Below are 16841 nucleotides of genomic sequence, written 5' to 3' on the forward strand. Positions count from 1 at the left end.
TTGCAATCCTAGGGTGAAAGTGGCTCAAGTATATCACAAGGAAAATAAATCACAATTCCTAAGTCTAGTTTAGCAATCCTAGGGTGAATGATCTCAAGTATGTCTCTAGGTATGTGAATTGCACAAATGTAAATGTGACAAATAAAAGAGACAATGAGATAAGAGATTTTTCACCGAGGTTCGGAAACTCGCCGGTTTCCTACTCCCCGTTGAGGCGAGCCCAACTCCACCGCTTAACCACGAAGCCACCACACGCCCCCTTTGTCAAGGGGTGGGCAAGGCGGGAGTCGGCCCACGGAGAGGACTACCCAAGCCTCGATCACTCGGGATAGTTCTTCCTTCACTCCGAAGGTGGTGAACTCCAAACCACTCACAACCGGCGCCGGCCCTCCTCCACAATCTTCTCGGAGAGGTCACCGGGCAACTCCTCCACAAGCTGTCTACGAGGCAGCAACCTTCAAGAGTAACAAGCAATGACGCGGCTCGGAGATGATCAAGTGCCACACTAGCTCTACAATGAAGCAATGCACTTGACTCTTGGCTAAATCAACCCTCAAACACACTAGATGGATGAACAAAAAGCTCAAGTGGGTGTGTGAGAGATGTAAGGGGTGTATGCAATTGAATTGGGTGCCAAGAGAGTCCCCTTGCTGCTGGTGGGAGAGTATTTATACTCACACCCACCAAAACTAGCCGTTAGGGTGAAATCCCCGAACTTAGTGCTCTGCCGGTCTAACCGGAGGTATGTGGCCGGTCAGACCGTGCTACTCTACAATGGCTAGTTTTCTAGCCGTTGTAGGCTTGTCATTGGGCCCAATTGCCCTGGCCGGTCAGACCGACATGGGGTGGCTAGTCAGACCGGCCTAGGCTCGGTCTAACCGCCACCAGCTCGGTCTGACCGACTTCGGCTCTGGCGGCTCTGTATCGGCCACCCAGAGTGCAACCATCTGGCCACCAGGGGGCCAGTCAGACCGACCATAGGCCGCCGGTCAGATCAGCCAGGGACCTGCGGTCAGACCGGCATAGATCTTACGGTCAGACCGGCCCTGGTCGGGCCGAACACAGTGAACTTGCAATGATGTGAAATTTGAGTCTAAATGCATAATTACCTAATGTGGCAATTTAAATCATCTCTTTGCTAGGTCATTACCCCTCTTAATAGTACAACAAAGCTAAGAAATAAACTAGCAAATTTGGTCGCCCTACACCTTGATCAATTTAAAATAAAAGCACTAGTTCACCGTCTTCTTTTCCTTTCGCTTTGCGCCGTCAATTTTAATCCATCGGTAGTCATCCATGCGCACACATAATGTGAACCTAACTTAAAATATATAGCTCAATAGTGTTTGTCATTAATTACCAAAATTAACAATGGGGGCCTAGATGCTTCATCCTCGCACCTTAATTTCAAACGGTTGAGAGACTCCTACTCCTGGTTCTCAAACCAGTATGTCATAGCGATCTCTCATACCTCCACTTCAAGTGGTCGAGTTATGACTACAACTGGCCTTCGACCAGCGGCGTAGCGATTCTCCCACTACTTCTGCAATTTGTTGAATACAACTATACACCTGGTCTTTCCCCGGTGTGGTGGTCGTCTCATCATCTACATCAACTTCTGTAAGTTTTATATGTGCAATATTTGTCCGTTGATCCCCTCTTCTTATATCGCCTCGTCTTGAAGGCGGTCCTATTGTCCTTTTACGCTTTCCGACAAAGCCTCCGAGAAACCTAAGGGGATTTCGGCTGGAGACGCCCAGAGCAGATAAGGCTTTGTTAGATGCTAAGAGCCGAACGACCATGTAAAATCTGGTCATGTAAGAGTGCTCAATGGATGCGTATTAACTAAGCCGTGTAATCGGGAATTGGTTTTCCCAACTTCACGTCTAGGGGCTAGGATCTGTCAACTTCAGCATGGTTTGTTATAAGATTTAAGTTGCTTTTGTGGAAAATGGCTTTCCCATAAAAACAGCTGGGGGCTAGGAAGGGTACCAAACTCCGTTTGCTGAGGGCAACTCTAGCGAACGTACTCTTTTATTGTGACACACAGATTCAACTTATTTTCAATTTTTCCATACATATTATAACATGTTACCCTTTAAGCATTCGCTCGGGGGCTATTTCTATTTAATATTATGTTCTGAATAATGATTTCAGGAAAGTTCCATTCAGCGTTGTCGAGGACTCCATGTCTCTATGGTTCTACACGGGGATGGACTAAGCGAGTACGACAAATGTTCCAAGTGTTGATTTCAGGAAAGTCAGACATCAGAACAATCAAGTCAGATTTTCAAGGCTTTGTCGCAGACTTTGCACCTTCTTGATTGCTCGAGAACGGTTGATAAAGCTCGACAAGGAATATGTAATGAAGCGATGGTGTACCCGCCGAGATGGAATTTCTTGACTTCAATCCAAATTCTCGATTACAGCAAGACGAGAGACTTAGTCACATGCTCCATACCTTCTCGGTCGACATCGGGACCTAGACAAACCCAATATAGTGCCTACAGAGGCCGATAAGGGGAATCTAGCGCTATCTCTAATCTCACCGAGAACAGTCAAACGAGCACGACAATAGTTGTTCCAAAGTCTTCGGTTGAGAACATCAACTTGTTCATTTGCATTGAAGTAGGGGGCTACTGTCAGGGTTATGGATACCACATACCCAATAGTAATCGACTAAGCTCGGCGGGGCCCACCATATAGCAAGTCTTATACGGGATCGTACCTCGTATATAGAAGGAGTTCCGGATAAGAAAGGACAAATAGAATTCTATATGGAAACGACAAGGACTACTCGGATTGTATCCATACTGGTCTCCCTAATTCTACTTGGAGAAGGGGACATCTATGGGTATAAATACAAGCCCCCTAGGAGGAGAGGGGGACCTGCCACAAAGCCACAAGCCAATACAAACCAATACACTGCCAGATATCGACATTAGAGATTAGTCTAGACAAACCCAATCCGATGCCTGTAGAGGCTGACAAGAGGGATCTAGCGCCATCTCTGATCTCGACGAGTTCATATTCAAGGAGGAAGACTACCCTGCCGTCGACTACGAGTTGGTTATCCATGCCACCAAGTCGACGACAGTTAGATAGGGTATCCTAAATATTGTACTGGCGTGATTATGGTGAATAAAGAGCAACATCGGCTTCGGCTAACAGGATGTAGGGCTATTACCTGTCATATAAGGGGCTCGAATCTATATAAAAATCCCTGTCTCCATCTATTTTACGTCAATCTCGCATATACCCTGGTACCAACGATCCCCATACTATCCAAATACCCTAGTCGTGACTATCAAACGTCGACAGAGTGTAACAACCCCGCCTTGTATTCCTCCAAACTTTGACCTGTCTATGATGATGTAAGTGTGACTATATACTGGCAAGTGTAAACTAAAGATGTATGTATACTACAAGTATATGATTGAATTATTTTCTTATTCTTCCTCCACTTAGCTTAAATTATATTTTAGTGAGAGTATCTTAGTTCTTTCTTCTGTGTGTCACCTTTATCCTACCATTTGGATTACTTATGCCCTGCATAGACCTTGATGTATACAAGTAATATATATAAATTATTAGCATAGTTCTCTCTTATCATATCTTCTCGTGGGATTAAATAAATATGATACCTTAATACTTCAGGGTGAAATGCTACAATGGTATATCCGTGCACTTGCGGATTATACCTGTAACCATAAATATATCATGAATATTTCTACATAATTGGTTGGAATTATATTTCTAGTAATGTCGTTAAGAGATACCAACAAGCATTTCTAACGCCGTTATCGGGGAAGATTATTTTATATTCACCTCTGTATGATCACTGTCCTTTGTAGGAAAATCTTGTTTGTTTTCTCTTTTATGTGAAAACAGGGTAGTACATGACTGGTTCTGATTTGCCGACCAACTCCAAAGAAAATCCTAAGTCACTTGTGAGGCAAATCTGACCCCGTGTCATTCCTCCTCAAGTAACTCGTGGCAACCAGACCAGTCATCTCCGCGCCACCAGAGTTGAACGATATGGCTGGGAAGACCCTACACAAGTTTGCTATTCCCTCTGCTGACAACGTGCCTATTGGACCCCCAAGTCAACATGGGAGATGGTGACTTTGATTTGAAAACCAGCCCAATCACAATGACGCAGGCTAGCCCGTTCTATGGCAAGCCTAATGAGGATGCAAGTGTTCATCTGCAGTAATTCCTGGAAATCTGTAGCATGTATACCATCAAAGGAGTTAGCCCTGATGTTATCAGACTCCAACTGTTCCCGTTCCCCCTCTTCGGGAGAGCAAAACAATGGTTTTACACCAATCGTGCAATTGTGAATACCCGGAAGAAGCGCTCAACGGCATTCCTCTCAAGATTCTTCACGATGGGCAAGATCAACGCTCTTCGTGGAAGAATATCCAGCTTCCAGCAGACGAGGGATGAAACCATTCCTGAAGCTTGGGAAAGACTACAAGAATATGTCGCCATCTGTCCTCATCATGGGATAGACGAGTGGCTCATCCTGTAGAGTTTCTACAACGGATTAACCCCCTCGTCCCGAGATCACCTGGATGCTACTGCTGGAGGGGCATTCTTCTTAAAAGACGGTCAGAGATGCCGCTGACCTGATTAAGAAGATGATCTCAAACATGGGTTGGAGCAAGGAACGGCTCCAAACCCATCAACGCGGCATGCACACCGTCAAGTGGACGGAAATGCTCACCACTAAGTTGGATCTCCTTATGAAGAGAGTGGACAACAATGAGAAGGACGCCAAGCAGGGTACCGTTAAGGCCCTGAACTCTCACATGACATGTGAGGTCTGTGGCAATGACGGTCACTTTGGGATGGATTGTCCGGAAACCCATAAGGACGTCATGTTCATGAGCAACAATAACGGGTATCGTCCACAAGAAAGCCAAGGATGGAGCATTGCTCCATGGGGTAGATCAAGTACGGACCAAACCCACAGAACATTAAGGAGGTCAAAGTAAAACCCCGAAGGACGGATAGCCTCATCGATTTCATGATGGACTTCCTGAGCAAGAAGAAACGAGGAACCGTCAGTACCTTAGGCTGGCATCCAATAAGCCGGGGACACAGGCCGGTCAACCTGTGTTCCTAGTTACGAAGAAGCCACTGACCATACCAAAAATAAAGATGGTGTGGCGGATTAAGGAGAAGACACCCGTTCCCGTACTTCCAGAACAAGGTGCCTCGTCAAGTTGAAACATTGGAGGTACAGTCGTGCTCGTCGGATGTCATGTCCTGATAAATTCATCCCGAAATAAAAATCATTGTCTAAAAGGAATAATATAATTAATTAAAATTCGAAAAGAAATTGGCAAACATTAAAATGCGTACAAGAAAAATTCGAATGTGGTCTAGAGGATTTTTGTTAAATTCTTCTTGGTCTAAAAGGAGCCCTCAAATTTTACTTGAATTTTCAGAAAACCGGAAATAATTATTAAGCAACAACAACCTTTATCAAAGTTTATTAAAAAGAAAAACTAAAAATAATCCTCCTTTTCCCTTTGGGCCAAGTCTTCCTCTCTCTCTCTCGGCCCGCGGTGGAAGTCCTCCCTTTCTCCCTCTCTTTCTCTCCCTCTCCTTCTCTCCCTTCTTCTCTTGGGCCTCCCCTCCCACTCCCGGCCCACTCCATCCTCTCCTCCTCCCACCTGGGCCTGCCCCGGCCCAAGCCGAGCCGCGCTCGCCCGCGCCCTCACGCGTGCCGTACGCGCGTTGACCGCGCGCCTCCCGCGTGGGTCCTGCCTGTCAGGCGCGTCCCCGACCTCTAGCCGCCGGCCTCCTTCCTCTCTCTCATGTGAACCCTAGCGCCGTTCCTCCCTCAAATCCGCTCGATTCAAATGGCTAATTCCAAAATTGATTAGGGGGAATTAAACCCCATTGATTCCTCTCTCTTTCCCCCTAATTTTCCCCTTGAATAGCACCATTAATCGCCCGGAACGGCCACGCCAATCCCGGCCACCTTCCATGCCCGCCGGCCGCCATTCCCGCCGCCGTTCCCCGCTCCTCCCCTGGCCGGCTCCCTCGCCGCGCCTATAAAACGGAACCCCCTCACTCCGTTCTCTCGTTTTAGCCTTCTTCCGCGTCTCCCCGTGGCCGCACCACCTCTCCCCATCTCCTCCTCCTCTTTCCCCGGCGCCGGCCGCCTCCAGCCACCTGTGCCGCCTCGCCTGTGCACCAGCCGACGTCGCCACCACTTCCCTCGGCTCCGTGACGCCGTCCTCATCTCCGGCCTCACCTCCTCCTCGCCCGAAGCTCGCCGGAGTGGTCTCCTCGTCGGCGTCCAGTACCTCCCCTCCTCCGGGCGGCTACTGTTCCTCGCCGGTGAGCCATCCTACGCTGCCGTCTCCTCCCTCGGCACGGTGACATCGCCCTTCACCCTGGCCTTCCCTCGGTTTCACCGGAACGCTGCCGCCGCGCCGGCCTCTCCTTCCTCCTCATCGACGTCTCCTCCGGTAGCCCCTTCCGCAGTTCCCGTGCGCCGGCCAACATCGCCGTCTCCTCCTCCGGCATCACAGCGGTGTTTGTTCCCGGTCGTCGTTGTCGTTGTCGTCCTCTCGTCGTTCCCGGTTGTAGTGGCGTTCGTTCCTCCGTCAAGCTGCGTCCGTTCGTCGCCTGCGTTTCGTCAAGTTGCTGCAGCCCTGTCGTCGTCTTCGTCCTCGGCTCTGCGTCGTCAAGCATTGCGCCGGCCGTGTCTCGCCTTCGTCCAAGGATCGCCGCCGAAGTCGTTCCCTCGCCGTTCGCCTCCATCGTCCCCGAGCCATCTCCGCCGCGCCCGTTCGTCTTCGTCGTGCCGCGCCTTTTCGCGTGGTGGTAAGGATCCCTCTTCTCGCTGCCCCGTTCTCGTCCTTTCGGTGTTGCCCCGTGCCTGTCGTGCGGTTGTCGACCCCGGTACCCGTGTACCGGTGTCGGTAGTCGTTCATGTGTGCGTGTGGTGACCGTGTTAGTGTGCCCGCTCGGTAGCCGCGTGGTTTCGACGTGTGCAGCCCGCGTGGTGTCTAGTGGAGTCCGTTTGTCGGCCACTCGCCTCGGTTGACACACGGGGTCCGCTTCCGTCGACCCGTGGACCGTCTCTGTGTGCTCGGTCTACCGTGGCCCTTTAGGTTGACATGTGGGGTCTGCATGTCAACAAGCGCAGCCTTTCTGTCTTTTCCAGGCTAGCGCTTACACATGTTTTATAGTTGCAAAGCCTAATTATAATAATCCGCAAATCTCCATGTAACAGCATTAAACTTCGGATGACCATGTCTTGGTCGTACGAACCCCGAATCGACCCGTTCAAGTCTCTTAATATTTGTTATAATCAAAAGAACCCTGTGCTTTCTTTTTATGTATTGTTATTGCTTCTTTATAGGCTTGTAGCTTTGCTTGTGTGCTTCATGTAGCTTCTGTCATTCCGGAGGTTCTCGAAGCGTGGTTCGCGGTCGTCGTCGAAGGTTCGGAAGGCCGTTTTCTCTGAGCAAGGCAAGTCACATCATCCTTGAGCATATTGAATACCAGTTTATGAAATTTTTTTGGTTTAAATTATTGCATTACCACTTTATTTAAATTCCCGCGTTATCACTGTTTTATTTAGCACTTCCTATTAATTCTGGTTATAGCCTTATCATTGTTATTGTTTATTATTACCTTGTTCACCCTAGGAAAATAAAACCCCAACTAGTGGGTACTGCATTCATGGTTCCACTAGTGTGAATTAGGGTAGATGCTTCGCTGATTAATTAGGCAACATTAGGTGGTTTTATAACTTTAGACTTTAGGAATTCTCATGTCACTTGGACACTATGGAATGGTTGGCTTATGGTGGAATTGGACATGCCCCTCTCTTCCTCTTTCAAAACCCCTAAAACCTGTTTTCCGGTGGGGTTTGGGTGTATGCCAGTTGTGGGAAGTAGCACCCTGGCCAATATAAGAATTAAGCTCGGGCCTCTGTTGCAAAGTACTACCATACTAACCACATGTCTAATGGGCAAGGCTTAACTCGGTGCTCAGTCTAGTCTTGAACAAAAGGACACGAATAGAGATGGATGAAGTCGTTGCAACGATGGATATCTCTGAGGCAAATGAAGGCTACGCGAGCTGCGGCTCGGTAATCGAGATGTCTAGGCAAATGAAGGCTACACGGGCCGGTGTCCGTTAGTCGAGATGCCATGGCACTGGACTAGTACGCGGGTGGTCTCACCCCTATGTGTGTGGCGCACCCGGTCTAGATCCTGTTGCTAGGGGCTCAATCCTGGCCTGCCTGTCCGGGATACCGGCCGTAGGCAGGGTTGGGTCGGTACTTTTGTTCACGGTTAGGATGGGTAAAGGGTTATGTCACATGTTTACGACGGGTTCCAAGGCCATGGAATGCGGAGTAAAGATGTGTCTTGTGGGTAAAGATGTACACCTCTGATCAGAGTAAATCTATTCAAATAGCCACGCCCTCGGATATGGGCAAGCCTAGCAATGTACCCAAGTTAGTGGTTTAATTCTTAAAATTTTCTTAACAACTAAAATATGGAATGGTAGGCCTGGGTTGGCTTGGGATGAGCTGGGACCCAGGTCGGGTTGCCAATTCGGTCTGAATCATTGTAGGCCTTTGGTTAAGGCAGGTTCGTGAGTGTTCACGACCTTGATTAATAATATTGTGTAGCTCTAGGATCGTATTTACAAAATAGCTTTGAGCAACTAAGTGTCTTTTAAATGCTGTTTACTGTAAAACCTAACCCCTATTATTATCCCCTTGTACCCCCTTGCATTAATCATGCATCTCCCGGTGTGGCTTGCTGAGTACTGTGGTTGTACTCATTCTTGCTCTATCTTTTCCCCTCCTTCAGTAAGAGAAGCTTTGGAGAAGAAGTCCTAGGTGGAGTCTTGGCTTATGCCCCAGTCGAGCGCCTGTGAAGATGGAGCCGTAGGCCCGCTAGTCCGCTGCTGTTTATTTTTGTTTGTCAGGCCTGAAGTGCCTTTGTAATAATGTAAATATTATCGATATAATAAAGATGTGCCTTTTATATCATGTTTGTGTGGTGTACCCTGGCTTTTCCTGGGACTGGGATTAATACACTAGCGTTCTAGAAAAGGTATTTTTCCGGGCGCGACATCGGACCTAAAACGACGACGCCCTTGCCTTGCCAACAGGTAAATTGGTGGTTATCTCATATTTAATTTCCGCATTGCATTAGAGCATGTTTCCCTTTTCAAAATTTTTTGCATTCAAATGATTTTTGAGACAACAAATTTAAAATAAATTTTTGAGCAATAATAAAATAAAATTCTCAACCAGAATTCAGTGGGTCCCACTCCAACTAGCCGTTGAATCCACACCACGAAATCCTGGGCCAGTAGGCCCCACCAAGAGGTTGGCTAACCCAGGAAGGTGGCCGTTGGGCCTGTCCTTTTGTGGTGCAACGGTTTTTGTGTCCCACATGTCATAAATGGCCGTTATGGCCCCTCTGTATAAAGAGGATGGCTGGGGAAGAGACATTCACACCAATGCAACTCATTTTCAACACTCCCTCCCAAATTCTTTTGCTCTCAAGTTTGTTTAGCCTATCTCAACTTTCATTTGCTGCAATTAGCTAAGGCATTTTGCATATACAAGTTTTGCTTTAGTTCGGTGCAAGTTTAATCAGCTGGTATTTGCTTACCCCCGCTCGAGTAGTCTTGTACCCTTGCTCTTTGTTGTAGCCATGAAGAAATGATTCTCGGGCATCTTCAAGAGAGGATCGAGCTCGAGGACGAACCGACACGATGAACCAAGTACACCTTCCTCCGCGGATGCATCCATGATTGATTTCGTGTATGTTGCGAGTAGGCAACGGCTCGGTTTATTTATATGGAGATATCAGGATGCTTGCAAGATGTATGGATTGATTTCGTGTATGTTACGAGTAGGCGGCGGCTTGGTTTATTTATATGAAGATATCAGGACGCTTGCACGATGTAGGGAGATATCAGGCGTAAGGGTGCAAGGGGTGAGGATGTATGGATATATTAGGTGCAAGGTGCGCATGTCGTGAGCGCAAGTGTGTTCCTCCTGTTGTCTCCACCACACATGACTTAAGTGGTTAGGAGAGCACCATTCCCTTTTCTATAATAGGCAATATGGTACTAAACATCTCCATGCATGCGTGACATCCCACGAGGTGAGTTTTTTGTAATTTTTCAAAGAATTAATCTTCAAAAGAGCTAAAACCAATCTATTAATTCCAATAATTATGTAATCATCCCATAATTATTTTCGCTATCAATAAGCGGTGTCTCAGTATCTTTAAAGTTGAACTACCAAATTTCATGCATTTAGCAGAGCCGTAGGTGACGGCGCATTTCTTGCATGCACCCTGGCCGGTTGTTCAGCCACTGTCATGCTATCGTGCTTCGAGGTCGGTAATGGTCAGGCGCCCACTATGGCCGCAGGTGGTTGTCTGCTGCACGCCGGACGACGGCTGCTGGCGATCGTCTCATCGGTGTGCACACCACCGGCCGCCGCGGCTGGCCCAGCGCCTTCTCCCGCGACAGCATGTGGATCACGTCGGCCATCGGCGGCCGCTGGTCCGGGCTCTCCTGGACGCACAGCAGCCCGACCTGAATGCACGTCGTTGCCTGCTCCAGCTCGCTGGCGGTGCACTCGCCACGCACGGCGGGGTCCAGGAGCTCGAGGTTCCTGCCGTCTTCCCATAGCCTCCATGTCTGAAAGAAAAAAAAAAGAATATATTTTCTATCTATTATCTATCTATCTATTATATACTAAAAATACATTAATTAAACTTCCTATAAACCCTCTCAAATCATCACGTAGGACTCCTATGAACTCTCCTAAGTCAACATGTGGCACTGTAATAAATTAAAATAATCATATAACTTAAACTGGTGGGCCAATTCGATTTATCTCAACAAAAAAGCTATCCTTCCTCTCCTGCCGTACGTATGCATATATTACTCAGTGTGTTGTCTCGTCTCATTTCCCCTAGATCCCTTCTCCCTGTTTCTTCCCTTTTCGCTGTATGGTAGTTAAGATAACATTCCGTTTTTACTTAATTTTACTCATATCTATTTTTAGTTTGTTTGAACTGTTATTTCATTATTAGACATGTAAATAATTTAAGGTCAAGATTACCAATATTTTACTATAAAAACTTAAAATACGTTATTTGAACTGCCACCTATTCTTTACATGACAACCAAATAATATCCGATTTTTAATTTGTTTGAATTGTTTTCTATTTATAAATACGTGAGTATATCCGGATTTATATTACTCATATTTTACTATGTAAAATTTAAAATATGTAATTTCAACATAGACCAACAACCAAACAACAGTGAAACGCTACAAAAATTGACATGTATATGCCATCATGAATCATTCTACATAATAAAAATTAGAAAATACAAAGTCGCCATGTGTCACCTTTTAGAGCCCTCCACGTGTCACATTTTAAAAATTAGAAAAATCTTATAAAATCCAAAGAAAAACAAAACATCTAGCCAATGGTTTTCACTTAGATCGATGACCTATTGATATTATTTTCAACCATCAAATATACTTTTAGAAAAATCTTAATCCGCGACATGTCACATATTTTAATAAAAATCTTACAAATCCTAGGGAAAAAACTTCTAATAATTGGCTTTCAATTAAACCACTTAGAGAAACTAAAAAAAATGCCCCCTCCATATCGCCCTCCATGCATCCATCACTATATACCCACTCCATCTTCTCCTCTCTAGCTCGAGCTCTATGCTCTTCTTTCCTATAAATAGAAACAATCTATAATTATAAGCTACACGTCTGGTTTATAATCACATAAACGATATAAAATTCATATGCCTATATTTTGTTATATAACAAATAGTACGACATTTCGACACAATTGACCTATTACTTATAAGTATATCAAACGTAGCCTACGATGCATGCCCGCTCATTCTGGCCAGCTACCTTCTTAGTTTTATCAAAAGTTTAACTTTGTTTGGGACGTGCATCGAAATGTCTGAAACTCTTAATTTCGGAAATCGAGTTCCGACAGTTCAGGAATTTTAAAAACTCAGTTCTGAAAATGTAAACTGTAAACCCTGCACACAACTCTCTCATGCTTTGTTCAACTAATCCTGAAGAGGGAGAAATTGGAGGGGATTGAGGGGGAATAATTCCACACTACAATAGGTGTGCAATAAATCCAAATCCCCCTCAATCCACTTATATATGAAAGGGATTAGTTGAACAAGGCCTCACGGAAATTAATTCTAGCTAATATATACTACCTCCGTTTTATATTATAAGACTTTCTAGCATTACTCACATTCATATATATGCTAATGAATCTAGACATATATATGTGTCTAAATTCATTAACATCTATATGAATGTGAGAAATGCTAAAAAGTCTTATATATATATGAATGTGAGCAATGCTAGAAAGTCTTATAATATGAAACGGAGGAAGTATTTTCTATTCAACGTATGCCCCCAAATGCATGCAGGAGAGATGTGCTGCTTACATGTGCTATAAGGCTCGAAGTTCCTTGGTTGTGCTTGCCACTGATGATCTCCAGTAGTAGAACGCCGAAACTATACACGTCTTGCATGAATGACAACTTACCATCCATTGCATACTCTGGTGACATGTATCCACTACAATTGGAGGATAAGATCGGTCAATAAATAATCTGATGAAGGTTTGGAAGATATTTAGAGCTTTTTCAGATATTGAGATCTGAAAATCCAGCCACTACATCTATCAGATGTACACACAACCAAAAAGAAATTTCGAGCTAAAACACATGGTTATTTTTATCCGTAATTAATTGTCTATATAGTTGCATTGCTTACGGTGTTCCAACAACCCTGTCAGTGATCGTGCAGTCCTGATTGCCACCATTGTGGCTGAAAAGCCTTGCAATCCCAAAATCCGATATCTTAGCCACCACCTTAAGATCTCGGTGGATGATGGTGTGCCTTGAGTCCTTGTGAAGGTATTGCAGCCCACTAGCAATATCTAAGATTATGTCCATTCTCATTTTCCAGCTCAACATAGCACGCCCACTCTCATCTGTTTGCAAATTCCGAGGTCAGACAATTCCTTTTCTTTTCGATAATGGAAATCTATCTAGCCTCTACATTAACTCACAATTTCTTAATCTACAACTATTTAAGCATATGCATATATATTGTGCTCTTTTTTTCATTGCCTTAAGTTTTGGGTGATGTTAATTATTGAATTGACAAAATGCAATCGTAGCACTAATGAAATGGTGAATGGTTTTAAAAGCAACATACGAAAGATAAAGGCGTCTAGGCTCTTGTTGCTCATATATTCGTAGACGAGCAGTCTCTCGGAACAGTGGATGCAGTAGCCGAGAAGATGGACGAGGTTGCGGTGTTGCAGCTTACAGATAATGTCAACCTCATTCATGAACTCTTTCAGTCTTTGAACCGTGTTCTCCTTTGAGAGCTTCTTCACAGCAATTTCCTGACCGTTTGGCAGTTGGCCCTGATAAACTCAATCAGAAATTCGTCAGTGAGTTCAAAGCTGTTCTTTTTATTAGTTAGTTTTCATAAAACGGATTTGGCAGGTTCAGAATAGAAATAGCTAATTTTACGGCTCCTTTGAAATGCAGAAGTTTTACAGGATTTTAGGGTAATTTATCTAGTTCCGATGAAATCCTAATTAAAAAAAAATCCTAAAGAGCCTTATCAAGCACACATACGTGTAGAAAATCCTAATACAAGTGCCAATACTTTTGAACTGTAGTTTGTACGACAATATACTTATTTGTTTTTCGCACTTTTGGCATTGATGCATGTTTCATTAAAGATTTGTAGAGCATTATGACCTTGTAAACAATGCCAAATCCACCTCGCCCAATTTCGTTCTCCTGAGAGAATCCATTCGTAGCTGCTCTAATAATCTCGAAAGGATAAGTAGGACATCCGGTGATGAAGTCACCTGTCTCATCAAGCACCCTGACTGCAAAATGGAGAAGCCATATGAGCAATATGGAGTATAAGAGAGCAGTCAGGATTTGGATCCTAAAACGTTTTGTCTGTTAGATACTGAGAAATTAAGTATAATTACAAGGATCAGTTACCTTTTTTGCAGCGCCGTGCCTTTCTCCACATAAGAAATCCAAGCGACTGTATAGCCAAGACGAACCCTGTAATCACCAGTGCAATGACTACCACAAAGTTGGTGTTTTTAATCGCGTCTGAACATTTGAGTGCAGCTTTATTGAGGGTTAAATTGACCAAATATTTCATATTTCAATCAGTAGACAGAAAATCATCACGGCATTTGTAGGAATAATCAGCAATTACCACTTTTAGGCTAAATCCACGTAATATTGATGTAAATACTGCTAGTGCTTCCTTCGATCAATTATATATTTGATTTCGGGAGTACCACAAACTAATACTCCCGCGTCAAATGTAATTAACCGGAAAAAAAGACAATAGAATGGCTGAGTCCAATATATATACTATATTCCTAAGCTTGACCTGGCCTGGTTGTCACTTTAGGCTATTGAAAAGGACTTGTCAGTGGCTGAACACAAGTCATGCATGCATGCATGGACAAGTCTATAATTCCCGATTTCAACGGAAAGTTCAAACTTATCAGTATCAAACTCAGGCCTAAGGCTGTGTTTAGATCCAGGGGTGTAAAGTTTTGGCGTGTCACATCGGATATACGGATATATATTTGAAGTATTAAGCGTAGTCTACTAACAAAACAAATTACAGAATCCGCATGTAAACCACGAGACGAATTTATTAAGCCTAATTAATTTGTCATTAGCAAATGTTTACTATAGCACCACATTATCAAATCATGGCGCGATTAGACTTAAAAGATTCGTCTCGCAATTTACACGCAATCTGTGTAATTAGTTATTTTTTTTGTTTATATTTAATACTCCATGCATATGTTCAAACATTCGATGGTAGGGTGTAAAATTTTGCCAGGGATCGATCTAATAAACAGGCCCTCAGTATTTTAGCTTCATGGAATTTCCAAATTCTCTCTATCAGGACTTGGAAGTTGCCATCAGGGCAAATTCTATATCAGGAAAAGATCTTGCCTCCAATTATTTGACCTCCAAAATATATTATTAGTTTTTTTCCCACTTGTTTGTTTTTAAGATAGTATTCTCAATTATTTATGTACAGTCCAACTCACGGTTAAACTGACGTAGTTGACTTCAGCCTCACATGTACCACCGCATATCCATGATTCGATATTACTCCATTAAACAAAAAGATCACAAAACTAACATGCCATTTTCATCTAGTACTAACTGTACTAAGAGTTCACTTTACAACCTGAACTTTCGTGAAAGTTTGAAACTTAAAATTATACTGTAAAACCAGATATTAATTATAAACATTTAATGCCGTCTACTTGCCAATTAAGTTGCCAACCTTGGCCCGAATATTATCTATTTGTAAAAAAAGTAAATGCTTAAAAACAATTAATAATGTATAAATAAGGTTAATGTAGATAAAAACTACTTCAAAATGTAGATAAAAACCATTTTTTGTGCATGGAATAGATTTAGTTTTGCCACACTAAGTTTATTTAGGTTTTAAAATTCAAATGCACTTATGCTTTCCAACTGAGATTTTTTTTCAACAATTGTTTGAAGTACTTTGAATATTTTACAATTTCAAACGCATGCAATTTCACATGTATTTCAATTCTACAAAATTAATCCCTGGACTATATTAAAACTAACCCCAATATCGATAAGGTTTTATTCAGATATAAGAACATTTTTTCCCTGCCAAGTATAGCATATTTTATGGTAGGAAATTTATTCAAGTTGTAAATGTTGGTTGGAAAGATTATACTTTTGTAAAATAATTCTTTGAATTCAATACTGTTTTTATTTAAAAATTTGTTCTCAAACTTACAATGCATTGCCACGTCATCCACTACAAGCGCATGGTAAAGTTTAGGGTTAGATAGTGTGTGATTATAAAGTTCAAATATGCTTCCGAAAATTGTAAAAGGATTTTCCGTTGCCAGCTCGTACATTAGCATTTTGTTTTTATTATGGTCTAATCATGAGCTTGACTTGTGTTAGAATAAATGGGCTAGGCCCGATTTTTCTATTAAATCTCAAAGGCCCATAATAAATGTTAAAGATAATAATACCACCCTGGGAATTAAACGAGGAGTATCTCAACTTCAATAGGGAGTTATTGGAGGCTCCCTGTTGACCGGTTGAGGTGGGGATTGGAAAGCCACACGCTCGCTGGGGCGGGCGTTGCGCCTGCTTCTATCCTTTTGCAACGGATCAGAATCCAACCCCGAGATTGCCTCCGTAACTTGCAATGGATCAGAATCCAACCCCGAGATTGCCTCTATAACTTGCAACGGATCAGAATCCAACCCTGAGATTGCCTCCGTAACGGGCAGGCGATTCAATACCCATTGATCGCGTCGTTACTGCGGCAACGGGCGGATCTCTCTCCTGCGCCATAAGGAAAGGGGGAACCCGATCAGATCCGCTCGGTTACTTTCCAAACAATGTCCGCTCGGTTACTTTCCAAACACTGGTGTTCTTCCTCCTCCGCACGCCGCCGCTGGGTATTGATCGCGTCATTACTGCGGCAACGGGCGGATCTCTCTCCTGCGATATAAGGAAAGGGGGAACCCGATCAGATCCGCTCGGTTACTTTCCAAACACTGGTGTTCTTCCTCCTCCGCGCGCCGCCGCTGGGTATTGATCGCGTCGTTACTGCGGCAACGGGCGGATCTCTCTCCTGCGCCATAAGGAAAGGGGGAACCCAATCAGATCCGCTCGGTTACTTTCCAAACACT

General features: G+C 44.0%; 1 non-coding gene and 1 pseudogene across 1 annotated transcript; both read right to left on the bottom strand.

Annotated features, from left to right (window-relative positions):
- Positions 1 to 4405: 4405 nt before the first annotated feature.
- On the bottom strand, positions 4406 to 4512 carry LOC112939762 (small nucleolar RNA R71). The gene has a single exon (XR_003243632.1). It is a non-coding gene; the product is annotated as a small nucleolar RNA R71 (small nucleolar RNA).
- A 5910-nt stretch (positions 4513 to 10422) lies between these two features.
- The window catches only part of LOC9271751 (receptor-like serine/threonine-protein kinase SD1-8), a 49187-nt pseudogene continuing 42768 nt past the window's right edge, over positions 10423 to 16841 (bottom strand).

The sequence above is a fragment of the Oryza sativa genome, chromosome 7, assembly GCF_034140825.1.
Source record: "Oryza sativa Japonica Group chromosome 7, ASM3414082v1".
Lineage (NCBI taxonomy): Eukaryota > Viridiplantae > Streptophyta > Magnoliopsida > Poales > Poaceae > Oryza > Oryza sativa.